Source organism: Urocitellus parryii, chromosome 8 (genome assembly GCF_045843805.1).
Source record: "Urocitellus parryii isolate mUroPar1 chromosome 8, mUroPar1.hap1, whole genome shotgun sequence".
NCBI lineage: Eukaryota > Metazoa > Chordata > Mammalia > Rodentia > Sciuridae > Urocitellus > Urocitellus parryii.
The window spans coordinates 68,543,611-68,557,773 of NC_135538.1; positions in this window are offsets into that span (position 1 = coordinate 68,543,611).

A 14,163-nucleotide genomic window follows, 5' to 3' on the forward strand; every position below is an offset into this window, starting at 1 on the left:
CAAAGTTAAACACAATTTCCTGTTCAAGCCTTTCCTTAGAACTTCTCCTGGAAGTTTTAAGTCTTCCTGAGACCCCAGGGTTCTTAAATAGTTATAGCAGACAGATTCTGTCTGTTCAATTCTTATCTAGGTAAGGAGACAGACTTGTGATGCTTGCACTGAATTAACTTCCCAGAAGTCTGATATTACTTTTTACATGAATAGGAAACACATATTATTAAATAATAAAAATACACAGAGAATGAGGATAAATAAAATAACACAGAAGATATTAATCTTGAATCTTAAAAAATCAACGTCATCAAAATGCAGATCAAAGGTGCATTAATATTAAGATGTTAACTCACTAGAAATGTCAAAATTCATGTTTGATTTCAGCCCTGTTAATACACCTTTTTATTATAATGAGGGAAAAATAGACCTTTTATTGTTGTCTTTCAGAAGATTTTAGTCCAAAATAAATTATAATTAAAATGGAACCTTCTAGGTAATAAAAATGCTTATGTGAGCCTCCCAAATCACATAATTTCAACCATTCTTCCTCAGGTTAAAGAGTAGGTTTCACCTGATAGCAGCAAGAATCATTGACATAGAAAGAAAATCACCAGTGATTTAGGCTATAATTTAAAACTTGATTATGAGATTTACTGTTGGCTATCTAAGTTTTAGGTTTTTCTTCCCAAAGTGTATGGTTTTATATTTGTAAACTGTCATGGCCCTTTATTTTATTAAATTGAAAATGAAAATGCACTGAAGGAATCATAGAATGCTCAGTCTTTGTACAACTACTGTCTTAGAAACGTAATCCTCTCATTATTATTATTTATTCAGCTCACTACCTAAATGAATTATTAATATTCCATGGCAACAATAGGGTGTGAGTTTTTTTGAAAGCTGAATAAAGGTATCTTTTTAAAAATTATTTTACTCTTGTTTTCTCAAAGATAGTTCAAAATTTTGATAGCTTTTCAAATGCACAGATATGAGTTGGAACCATGTGTTTTCAAATCCATCTTGGAAAGAAAATTTTGACCAAAAAGCAAGGAAATACAAAATACAGCAACACTTTTCTTGTGAAGGATTTAAAGCCTCACTTGATTGTCAGACCATTGACACCAGAGATTTAAATAAAACATATTATCTTCAGAACACAGAGCTAGAGGTGTCAGTGGGAGGATTGAACCCTCCCATTAAGTTAAAAGGTGAATATGTTTGAGTGAAATTGTGGGTCAGCCTCAGCCTTTGGGTGTAAAGTTCAAGTGGAGGCCATGTCTCTGGAGTTCTGAGGAAACAGTATCAGAGCCCATGTTAGCCAGAGCAGCATAAGGGAGAGCCAACATTACCTGCCTGGAATCTCCTCAGGGAGAATCTAGAGTTGGTCTTTGTCTGGGATGATTTGGGTAAATTACTCATGTATATACTGGGAACTAACTGATTGTAAGGCAGGAATCCAGTTGCTCTGAGATCACATAGAATCTCAGTCACAAGGGAACTGTAAAGAAACCTTCCTTCATTATTCTTTTTGTCCTTTCTTTTACATTTTCTGACTTCAATTATTTATTTGTTTGGGAAATTTCACACATGCATGATGCAAGAGAGAGACATATAGGAGTGTCACTTCCTCAGCTTCCCCTGCAGCTTAGAATCAGGAGAGGGACACAGTGACACCTAATACAATAGACAAGTAGGAACTGTCATCTAGTTTTGGTGAAATCAGAGAAAGAATGAGTGGTGTTTGGATTCAGCATCAGCAACAGTAGAATCTTTACAGGATTGTGTAAATGAGAATGTAAATGAGAAAATTGGACAAATTTCTTCTTTTCTTGTCCCCTCTTTCATCCAATATTTTATAATAAATCATTTTTCTATTTGAGTTTACAAAACCTGAGTTCTGATGCCTCCAACCAAGTGGAGGCAAATTATCATGTCTACCTGAAGGAAATAACTAAACTCAGTGTCCTCAGTAAAATGTACATATCAAGCTGTTCTAGGACATGCTGCATGAAGTAATTAAAGTAGCTTGATATGTAGGCAGGTAGAGATGGAACCTTCCAGAGAAGGCAGTATTTGGAAATATAAACAACCAGAATGTCAACTTCATTAATAACAGGAATAGCTACTTAGCTCCAACTTAGGTGATCACAACTCTGTTAATTAACATTATATACATACATTACCTTGCTTTTCTCAAGGTGTTTCAGTTCACTTTCTAAAATTAAAAATTCACGGGCTTCAATCCAGACCCATTATATCAAAATTTTAAAGAATTTGTTATGGTATCTATACTTCTTGCAAGCATCCTAGACAATTCTAATATTCAGGGAATTAGAAATGGTGTATTATTAATTTAATCATTAAAAATTGGAAAAACATGATGATTCTATTTTAGAGTTGAGGACACAGCTTCAGAGAAATTACCAATTCAAGAGACACAAACAAGTAAGTGGCAAGGCATACTATGGCGTCAGGCTTGTTTGAATATAATTTTCACCTTTAATTTTTTCATCATAAGACTTGTTAAAGACTTCTGGTAGATTCTTAACAAACAGAGAGATTTGGATTTCTACTTAAGCTCTGTAATTATCACCTGTATGTTTAGCCTATATATTACTTTCTGAGCTTCATTATCCCCTTTGAAGAATGAGGGAAAAATTAGTACCTTAATATTCTTCAATGGATAAGTTAAAGTAAAATTTGTAAAAAAAAATTAATATTCCACAGACAATTCACTCTTTTTCATTTGTCAGTCATGTTTGCATTTCCCAATTTCAAGGGAGAATGTGTTGGTCATTTACCTGTGTTATCTAAAATTTACTGTGTACACAGATAGACTGTATTTCCTGTATTTCTCAACCTCAGCTTGCTGGAGTCTTGTTACTGAGTTGTGACTGATATCAATCTTGGTCTGACTCAAGGGCAATTATAAGTGTTCCTTTTCTCTCACCATCTAGTTCTTGAATGCAGAAGAGAGTGGGTACAAAGTGGGAAAGAGTCAGGTCCCTGATTATCACTACATACAGTCATGGTTGGACTGCACATAAATAAGACTTAAGTCACAATTGTGTTATACTATTAAAATTTATACATGGATATGGCCTAGCAGCAGATGAATACTGAGAGAAAAATGCAAGCTCACACATATTCTATAAATTCTTTTTAAATTGTAAATTGTGATTAAAATTACAATTTGATTGACAATTCACTGATTAAAATGTTTTGTTTCTCTTTCCAACATGGATAAAACCACTCTCTACAGGGTAGCTCTACTCAAGATGTAGGCCCATACCAATGTGAGATGCAGGAAACTTATAGTTCAGTCCTCATGGGCTTAGAAGCAGTCTAGTTATTCCTTTATTGACTTAATATTCCATTTATTGGATTCCATTTATTGGATCTTTTACTCTCCTACCATCTTCACATGCTAAATCCTTGCCTTCTTCTTAGTTCTCTCAGTTACTTCCAGAGACAAAACATTTGATATTCAGAACTTAAGTTTCTTGATTTGATCCTTATTAGATGCTATAGGACCTCTTCCTCACAAACTTCCCCATGACCCTGACCTGTTGTCCACACTGACTTTGCTGAAGTGTATTGTGCAACCTGTTGTTTACCAGAGGCCTCAGAAAAGCCTTCTGATATTCTTTTCATTACCCACATGTCTTTGAATTCTCTTTTATTTCTTTTTGTTTGGAAATATCCCTTTGTTCCATGTTATATTTCAGTTCTGTTTTCAGCCACTTACTGAGCACTTAATGCCTAAAGTTAGAGAAAGGATACTCCGTCATAAGCATAATCAATGAGTGGAGTAAGTTTTAGTTTCAAATTCTGGCAAATAAGGGCACCTATCTTCTAGTCCCAAACTACGTGCTTACCAAGTAACCTGGTCCTGGATTCCTAGGTCTGAGACTCTGCATTATTCTATGTTGTAGATTTTTCAGGAACTAAAGTCATGCTCCTGAGCTCTAATCTAACTGGATTTTATCTCTTTATTTTTGTTTGGTGACTTCCCTGACTATCTATCTATCTATCTATCTATCTATCTATCTATCTATCTATCTATATATCTATCTATCTATCTCTATATAAATTTTGACAATCTGATCATACTTGGAGAACAAGTTATAATTTTTTAAGCTCCATTAAGCCCCACAGGAACTATGAGTATGGAAATGTAGATGATTCTTATCCTGCCTTCCTGAAGTAAATACCATAATTGAGGAACAAATTTATATATGCACAAGACAACTGGGCATAGTAATGTGAAATTAATTCTAAAGTATCTGACAATACAGAACAAACCATCTGGATTGGTTTGTTCAGCACAGGAAGTTACTGTTTGTTGTAGAAGAGCCAAGGAACAATTGAGACAATATCTTTTATATACACCAAATGAAACTGACCCTGACTGATTTATTTTTATAAAATATACTTTACGTTTAATAGATACATGCATTATAGGCTAGAATTATTAAAGACAGTAAAAATGATCTGCTAGAGATATTTTTCCCAAGACTGGTTGTCACAGTTTAGATATGAGGTGTCCCCCAAAAGCTCATGTGTGAGACAATACAAGAAAACTTATGTGTGAAAGGATTGGGCTATGAAAGCCTTAACCTAATCAGTGCATTTGTCCCCTGTAAGAGATTAACTGGGTGGTAACTCTAGACAGGTAGGGTGTGGCTGGAGGAGATATGTCTTTGGGAACCATCTAGGGTATATAATTTGTCCATGGTGAGGAGAGTCTCTCTTTCTTCTTCTTGATACTATGTGCCCAGCTGCTTTTCTCTGCCACACACTTCTGTTGTGATACTCTGCTTCATCCCAGGAATTGGGATGAAGAATTGGAGTTGGCCATCTATGGACCGATATCTGTGAAACTATAGGCCCCCAAGCAAACTTTCCCTAGTAAAAATTGTTCTAGTCAGATCTTAATGTCACAACAGTGAAACAGCTGACTAAAACCCTGCCACAACCCCTTTCTATCTCCTTACAAGTGCCTTGCTAAGGAGGAGGAAGGGAGGTTGTGTGTGTGTGTGTGTGCCTTTCTTCCATTAAGGATTTCTTCCATTGTTTTAGCACATATGGATTTTTTTTCCTAATTTTCTTTTTATGTTAGAACCTAAAGTCACCCTAGCTGTTTGAGTAGCACATGATTATAAGTAGCTTTAAAATTCATACAAATAAAACCATGCTAATGCAGCTCAAGGTGCAGACTTTGCCACTCAGGTCAGTTAAGTTTCACATCTTCATGGACCCCATGTACACTGGCCCAGGCCAGTCTCTTTCAACACCCTCTTCATTAGTCTTCATTAGAACTGGTCCCTACCTCTGAATATTCGAATAATGACACATGTTACATGATTCACATTCCTCCATTCTAACCTCTGCCATTCAAACCATTCTTAGTGACATCTTCTGCAATCTGCCCCTAGTAATCGCAAGTCACTCTTCTCTGTCCTGATGACAGTTTCTGTCTTTCTATTTCTGCAAAAGCCCTTAACTCATTCAAAATTTGCCTCATTTATCTTACTTTGTACCCTAACAAAATCACATATCAGCAGGAGCCTAATCCTTGGACCATTCTCAGCCACACGACATTCAAATTATCATTTCATTTTTGTTTTTTTCTGAGAGATACCTACCTTCCCACTCAACAATTTAATTAGAAAGCAAGACCTATTTCCAGATGCAAATGGTTTAAAAAATTTTTTCATAGTCTAGTTCTATTTATTAAGTGTTGAAATCCACAGCACCCCCGAAATACCCTCAAATATTAAAGTTAAATATCACTGCAGTTATGTAAGATTTGGAAGTAATAGATGTCATCTTTCTACTTAATACTATGCAAATCTGAATCAGATAAGTTTGGAATTTCCCCAGAATACAGAAGATATTACAAGAATTGAGGAGAACTCTTTAACCTTAACTTTAGTGGTAAGAAAAAGTACTTAAATGTTCAGATGTGTAAAAACGCCCCAAAATAACCTTTTATGTTCCTACTCTCTGCAGAAATATTTCCTAAAGCTTAGTCGAGCTAGGTAGAAATGGGCTCTGGATTAATTTTGACCTTCTGTGGCAATGCATTTCCAAGACCAAGAATTTATGTGTGCAGAATATTAAATGTCAAATGCAAATATGAAAATGGAGCTACACAGTTGCAGATAGTCCCTAATTGATATTGAGCAGACTATTCCCTTTAAATGTTAATGAAACTGTTGTAATTACTAAATGACCAAAACAGCTCAGAAGCCAGGGTTCACAGCTGTAAACCATTACTTGTAAATTACTGGCACAGGCCCGCATTAGCAGATGGCTAGGCCAGTGGAAGAAAACTTCCTCAAGATGCTTTTCTTCCAGGTCTGGGCTTGGGAGCAAATTAGATGAGCATATTAGAGAGGGCCAGAGTGCCTGTTTGGACATGTCACTGGAGATAAGCACCTCCTTTGATCTTCTTACTTTTTTTTTCCCCACTACATTCTTTGCAGAAAGTGCTGAATATCACAGAACACAAAGAAAAGAGGAGAAAGTGACAGAACTCATAAATGTTGCACGAAGGTTCTGATATGCACATTTCTGCAGGCTTTTTTAAGGAGTAGTGAGTTTCCTGCATCCTGAGGCAGATGGACATGCTGGGATGGAGGTAAATACTGAAAAGGGGGAGGGGAGAGAGAGAGAAAGGGAGAACTGCTAACATGCCAGTGGCAGAAAAGCAATTAGAAGAAAAATAGGGCATTTGAATGGGTTTAGTTACCCTCAAGACAGAGAACATCTATAAAGCTGTGTAAGCAAAACTATGCAGAAGAAACAAGCAATGTCTTTATTAGAGAAGGCCTGTGGCTCTTCACAGCTTTTTTCTGTAAATTCCATGCCAGCTTTACAAACTCTCAGAGGTTATTAACTTTAGAGAGATTTTTCTAAGAGTTGGGTGCAGACTCGCTTTTATTAATATGAATAAAAGATTAAGACATCTGCCAAGAACCAGTGGGAGAAGGAGTTGGTCCTGTGACATATACCACAACCTATCCTAAAAATGAAACAATGGAGTTTTCTTCACCATGAACTACTTTGTAGAGAAGATGTTTAAGAGATAATTTGTTTACAATCAAAGCAGGTATTTCCAGATACTACCACCTTCTGGAAAATTTGAATCTGAAAATGATACATGAAATGGTTGTTAGGATTTCAAAATGCATCTTCACAGAAAGAAGAATGTTATAACTATCACTAAGGTTGGAGGAAATATGAAATCAGACTAAATAATCTAGTTTTGTAGTTACAGAAGGAGCAAAATGTGGAGATGAAAGTGTGGATGAGGATTCCAATCAGACTTGCTATGAGATCCTCAGATTTAAAACATTGAGATGTAGTTTGAAAATGTTATCAAGATAATGTATAATGCTGAGTTTTCTAGAATACTTGTGTTTTATATCTAACACTGACAAGACCAGAAAAATCAGAGTTAGAATCAACCCTTAAAATATCTGAAATGAATTATCAAAGTGCTGATAGAATATCTGGTGTCTACATCTTAGGATTAGGAGGCACTATGAGTCTAGAGGAGAAAGGATGATAGAAAAATTTGAATACTTTCTAGATCCAGAACCCATTTGAGGCAATACTGTGAGACATTTGATATTGTCATTGGTGTCCTACTACTTCTCTGTCTTCTACTGGGAACTGCATCCATCGACACTGTAGAAATAACACACTTCCAGGGCTTTCTTCCACTGGATACTCCTGACCTTCCACTCAGCCCCACAAAATATGATAATTATTTTTTAATCCCATTTATTTTTATCTTTCTGACTTCCTTTCCTTGCTCAAGGGAGTTGATCATAAATAGATTTTCTTCTTAATGCAAGCAAGTAGGTAAGTCTTGTAATTTGTAATGAGACATGGTCAGTCAATTCTTAACTCTTCTAAGGGTGGAAAATATTTTTGGAAAGTGAACTATTATATAACTGTAGGGATTTAGGCTCCAGAGAACTAAATTCGTCAGCTTGGCCCTGATGCTTATTGCACGTGTGATCTTAAATACATTACACAACTTATCTATATATGTCCATTTCATCATCTCTATATTGGGGTAATAGTATTAATATCTCCTCCATGGATTGATACTGAGAAATTAAAACACTTAATACACTCTTTGATGGTGCTTAGTAAAGTAAATAATCCAAATTATTTTTTAATTGATGAATTTTAGAGTTTTACATAGTAAAAATAACAGTCATGGAAATAAGTTATTTTCCCTCAGAAATACTATCAAAAAGTAACTCAATTCCTTGTTTTATTTTGTTTCTTTTTGATAACAGGGTTTGAACCCTGGGGGCTTAATAACTGAGTCATATCCTTTTTTATTTTTTAATTATGAAACAGGTTCTCACTAAGTTGCTTAGAGTCTAAGTTGCTGTTGCTGGCTTTGAACTTGCACTCCTCCTGCTTAAACCTTCTAAATCACTGGGATTACAGTTATGTGCCACTGCACCTGGCAAATCCTTGTTTTGAGAATATATTTTAATTGTGTAAAATATTACCATTCGGGAAGCTAAGTAATGAGTAAATGAAACCTCTCTCTAATATCTTCACAACTTGTGTTTACTACAAAATAAAAACTTTCAAAAAATAATAAACCAATCCAGTCTTATTTTGTCTCTCAGCCAGATTTAACATTTGATTTGTTATTTTCATGGCTATTTCCCATCTTTTGCTCTGGAACCATAGGTTATAGAAAGCCTTCAGAGGTTTTCATGGCAATTCCCATGCCCATAAGTACAAGAGTGGTCCAAAAAAGAACTCTGTGTGTGTGTGTGTGTGTGTGTGTGTGTGTGTGTGTTTGTGTTGGGGGTAGGGTAATATTGTATACTTGTAGTATTGAGGTGAAGGGGATAACTAAATGAAATTATTTCAATGAACTATTTGTATAGATAAGTGGGAAAAAATTATCATTGTATTTTTTCTTTGAATTTCAAAGACCCTATGCTTATATGTTATATTAGCATATTGCAACCATCAAATTATGCTTAGCTATTTTGGTGGGAACCATGGACTTTTCTGAGAATTTAATGAAAGATATGAGACCTTTCCAAGAAAATGTGTTAAACTAATTTAAGTAAAATAATATGAAGTATTTCTTCCTACTGTCTGTGTTTTAGTCAGCCTATGCCACTGTGACCAAAACACCCAACAAAAACAAATGAGAGGGTAAAAAGTTAATTTGAGGCTCAGGGTTTCATAAGTTTGAGTACTTAGAGGGCCAAGTCCATTGCTCTGGGCCCAAGGTGCAGCTGCATATCATGGCAAATGGGCATGGCAGAGGAGAGCCGCTCCATTCATGGCAGCCAAGAGGCAGAGACAAAATGGATAAAAGGGTCCACAGAGAAGATGAACCCTTACAGGGCATGCCACCCAGTAACCCACCTCCTACAGTCATGCTCACATGCTTACAGTTACCACCCAGTCCATTCAACATACGACGGACTGGGTAGCATCCAGTTTCCATGATCCAAGCATTTCATTTAAGAACTTCACTATATTAACATAAGAGCTTTGACAGGATACCACATATCCAAATCATAGCATTCCATTGCTGCCCCCCAAAATCTCATGTCCATCTTACAATGAAAAATGCATTTAATTTACCTCCAAGTATCCCATCATCTTAACAGTTCCATCATTTCCAAGTCCAAAGTCTCTTCTAAGACTGAAAGCAAACTCTTGGCTTTGAACTCCCGAGAAGATCAAAAACAAATTACACATGTCCAAGACACAGTGGCACAGAATAAACATTCCAATCCAAAAAAGAGGAAGAAGGTCATAGAATGAAGGGATAAAACTGAAACAAGACTAAAATCCAAAAGAACAAACAGGTCATATAACTCTGCATACAACGTCTAGACACATGGTGGTTTGAAAATGTTTTTTGAGAAGGATGGGGCAGTCCTACCCCTTTGTCCTTGCTGATTGTAGTACACATAGGCTCAGTTTTAGACGGGCTGTCTCTATAGCTAACAGAATTTCTCAACAGAGAGTCCACATTACTGGTATCTCTTGATTCCTAGATTCTCCATTTCAGCTTCAGCTTCAACTTTACAGCTCCTACATTGTCCTCTCAGGGACAATTTGCAGGAGTTCAGACCTAGATACACTTAACCAAGCCTCCAGCACCTTCTGTAAATACTTTTGTGAAAGCTTCCATGACCCTTAAATTTAGCGTTCTGTATTCCTGCAGAACCAGCACCATGTGCAAGAGCTGCCCCCTGAAATCATGGCTGCAGTAGCCTTATGGGGCACAGAGTATTTGGCAAGATGAACACAATAAATAATTTTCTACTCACCCTGTGAAATCAGAGTACCCACGTGATCTCTTATCAAAGGAATTCCCCTTCTATATTCTAGAACCTGCAATGGTTGTAATCTTATAAATTCCTGAGATGCCTCAAGATGCCTTTCCTAATATTTCAGTTCAAAGCACTTAGTATCACTTTAGTGTCTATAATCTCTTCAATAACCACATTTTCCTTGGCCCAAGTTTCACACACTTCTCTGGCCAAGCTGCAAGCTTTTAAGATACTTCAGCTCTGTACTTTGCACCTAATTCTTATAGTAAATCTAGTTTAAATTCTGTGAGCAAAATTCATGACACTGTTTGAATGCTGTTTCCTGGAAATTTCCTCCACCAGATTAATTAGTCTATCACCTTTAAATTCAGCTTTACACAAAAGTCTCAGGACATGGGTAAAATACAGAAAGGTCTTTGCTGAAGTAAAACATGAATGGCCCCTAGTCTAACCCCCTAAAGACTCCCTGTTTCCCTCTGAAACCACATGAACCCAGGGATCTCATTTCTCATTCTGGTTTTCTAAGATTACACCAGATTGCCCATTAAGGTCTCTTACAAAATGTTAAAGCTTCTTCAGTCTGCATCACCAAACTTTTCCACAGTACTCATACAAACCAATTCCTAAGACTTCTGAACCACATAGTCTGATTATTCACAACAATAATCCCACTTCTCACTGTCAATTTTTGTTTTAATTAGCTTTGCATTGCTGTGACCAAAATACCCAATAAGATCAATTTAGAGGAAGAAAAGTGTATTTGGATATTATGGTTTCAGAGGTTTCTGTTCGTGGTTGACTGACTATATTGTTTGGGCCCAACATGAAGAATCTCATCATGGTGAAAGGGCATGATCTTCATCCATGACAGGAAGGAAACAGGAGTCAAGGTGAACCCTTATAGAACATACACCCAATGACCTACCTCCTCCAGCTATGCCTCAATTTCCTACAATTACCACCCAGTTTATTCAAACTAGGACAGACTGATAAGGTTACAGCTTTCATAATCCAATCATTACACCTCCAAATATTATTGCATTAGAAAAGGAGCTTTTTCTGAGACATCTCATATCCAAGCCAGAGCAGTATGTTACTACTGAATCCTAACTATATGTAACTTACAGTACAAGACATGGTATTGCAGATTGTGGGGCATGTAAAAATAAATAAGGCAAACTTTGTCACTCCCCAAAGAAACAGGAACAGTAAAAAGATATTATGATCCAACATAACTAGTGCTATTGAGTGGCAGTACAACATGCTCTCACGTAAGGAAGCATCTAGTCCACATTTGAAAGAATCAAGGAACGTTTCCTGAGGTAGTGGCTTCTAAGTTAAGATCTAAGGATGTAGGCATTAGCCAGTTGATGAAGCAGTCACTTATTTTAGATGAGGAAACAAACTTTTTGCAAGATATAGTTGAGAATAAAGAGTATTCTTTATTCGCAACTACATCTTCACATAGAAATCAAAGAATCTTTTTTTTTTTTTCTGGAGAGATAGGAATTATAAATAAAATTGGAAAGAGTGGGTTCAGTTCACACAGGACATTATAAGCACTATTAAGGAGACCTTAAAGTTACTGAAGAACATCAGAGAGTCTTTGAAGTTTAAAAATTATAGTTAAATTTGCATTGTAGAATGATCACTCTGAGTACTCTGTAGAATGTACCAGAAAGTGAGAAAACAGGAATGAGGGAAAGCAGTAACAAGAAATTTGTAGCAACCCAGGGAGAAGATAATAAAAACCTGTAATCTTGGCAAGGAACATAAAGAGAAATGGTTGGATTTATGAGAGATTTCTGTAAAAGGCAGGATAGATAGGATTTTGTGTATTTGGATGTGAGAAACATGAGAAAAGAAAGTTGAACATTATCTAAGATTTCTTCAGTAAACCCCTGGGTAGGTGATGGTGCCACTCCTTCACATATATGCCAGAGGAGAAAGAAAAGCTTGAGTAAAAAGAGATTAATTTAAGTTTTAGGATTGTTGTATTTTAATTTCTGTGGGTTATCCAAGTATCCAGTGTGACATTTAGATATGTAGTTCTGTGCTACAGAGAGAAATACCAGAATTAATAACATTTGAAAACAATATTTGAAGCCACGGCAGTGTGTGAGATCATACAGAAAGAGTGACAGAATGTGGTGAATTTACTAGGCTAAATGTTAAATTTCTACAAAGAAAGACTTCATAATGCCTTGACTCAGAGAAGAAAGTGCAGTTTTCTCATCCATAACTATCTCAAAGTGAAGAGACCAAACTGGTAAGAAGGATAGTACAACTAATCTCAGATATTTGGGAACACAAATCTGGGTGATTGGCCACTGCATTGAGTCATCATTTGGTATAACTGAGGCTGGAATGCTGCTTCTTTCAGAGTCCTGACATTTGTACCTGTTATGGTTTAGATATTAGATGTTGAAATAAAGCAAAAATTTACAGGTGAAATGATTGAGTTATGAGAAACTTAACCTAATCAGAGCATTAATCCCCCAGATGGGGAGTAACTGAGTGGTAACTGAAGTTGTGGCTGGAGGTGGTGGGTCATTGTGAGTGTGCCTTTGGATATAGATTTTGTCTCTGGTGAAGAGAGCTTTTCTCTCTCTACTTCTGTGTTGTCATGTCCTGAGCCACTTTTCTCTGCCTCACTCCTCCATAAAGTTTTGCCTCATTTTGAGTCCCAAAGAATGGAGTTGGTCATCTATGAACTAAGACCTTTGAAACATAAGCCCCCGAATAACTTTTTATCCTCTAATTGTTCTCATCAGGGTCTTTTGGTAAAAGCAACAACAACAACAACAACAAAAAGCTTAATAAAAGAGTAACATTTGTCATTGTAAATGGAGAGAAAGAAAGATGAATAGATCTGGAGATTCATAATAGTGCACAGTTTTTATGGTAGAACTTGAAGTAACTTCCCACTGTGAAGGGAAAAACAAAGTTACCTGATATCAAGGAGTGCATGATAGGATTATAAATCAGATGTATGAAGAAGTTTGCATTGTCTTTGTGGAACCTAGAAATAAGGGTTTCGGGAGAAAGTAAATGTTCTAGATTTCTGGTCATTTTGGAAGACCTAAGTTTGGAAATTATAACTTTATGTCTATTGTACCATTCCACTGCAAATTTATAGAAATATAACACAAAAGAAATCTCTACAAATATCTGTTTCTTTTGTTCTCAATTATTCATAAAATTAATGAGAGCCCAATTACCAAATAAATAAATATATGCAAATATTATTCACATAAAACATTCTGTCTCAAAGCAAATGTCATCAAGAAGCTGTTATTCATCTCCAAAATATCTGGAAATGTCATTTTTATGAAAGCATGCATGTTATCTTTGACTTTGTGTGTGTGTGTGTATGTGTGTCTGTGTGTGTGTGTGTGTGTCTGTGTGTGTTTAGTTTATATGACTTCATTAGTTACTAACTGCATTTACAATGATGGCATCAATATTATCACAAATGACTTCCAGGTATGCCAGTCAGCATTTTCCAAAAAGTTATGGAGACTGAGAAATTCCTTGGTATGACATCTGAAAGTTGGAGACCCAAGGATTCTGGTAACATGGCTGAATCCAAATTTGGAAGCTTCAGAACCAGGGAAGCAGATGGTGTAACTCTGAGTCTTAGGCTGGAGGCTGGTACAAGTCCCAGAATCCAAAGCCTGGAGAGCCTTGAGTTCTGATATCCAAGGCCATGAGGAGAAGCCTGTCCCAGCTCTAGGAGAGGGAGAGAGGGAAGAAACTGAGGGGAAAGGGGGAAGGAGGGAGGCAGAGAGACAGAGAAAGACTGCCTGAGAAATAATGCTTT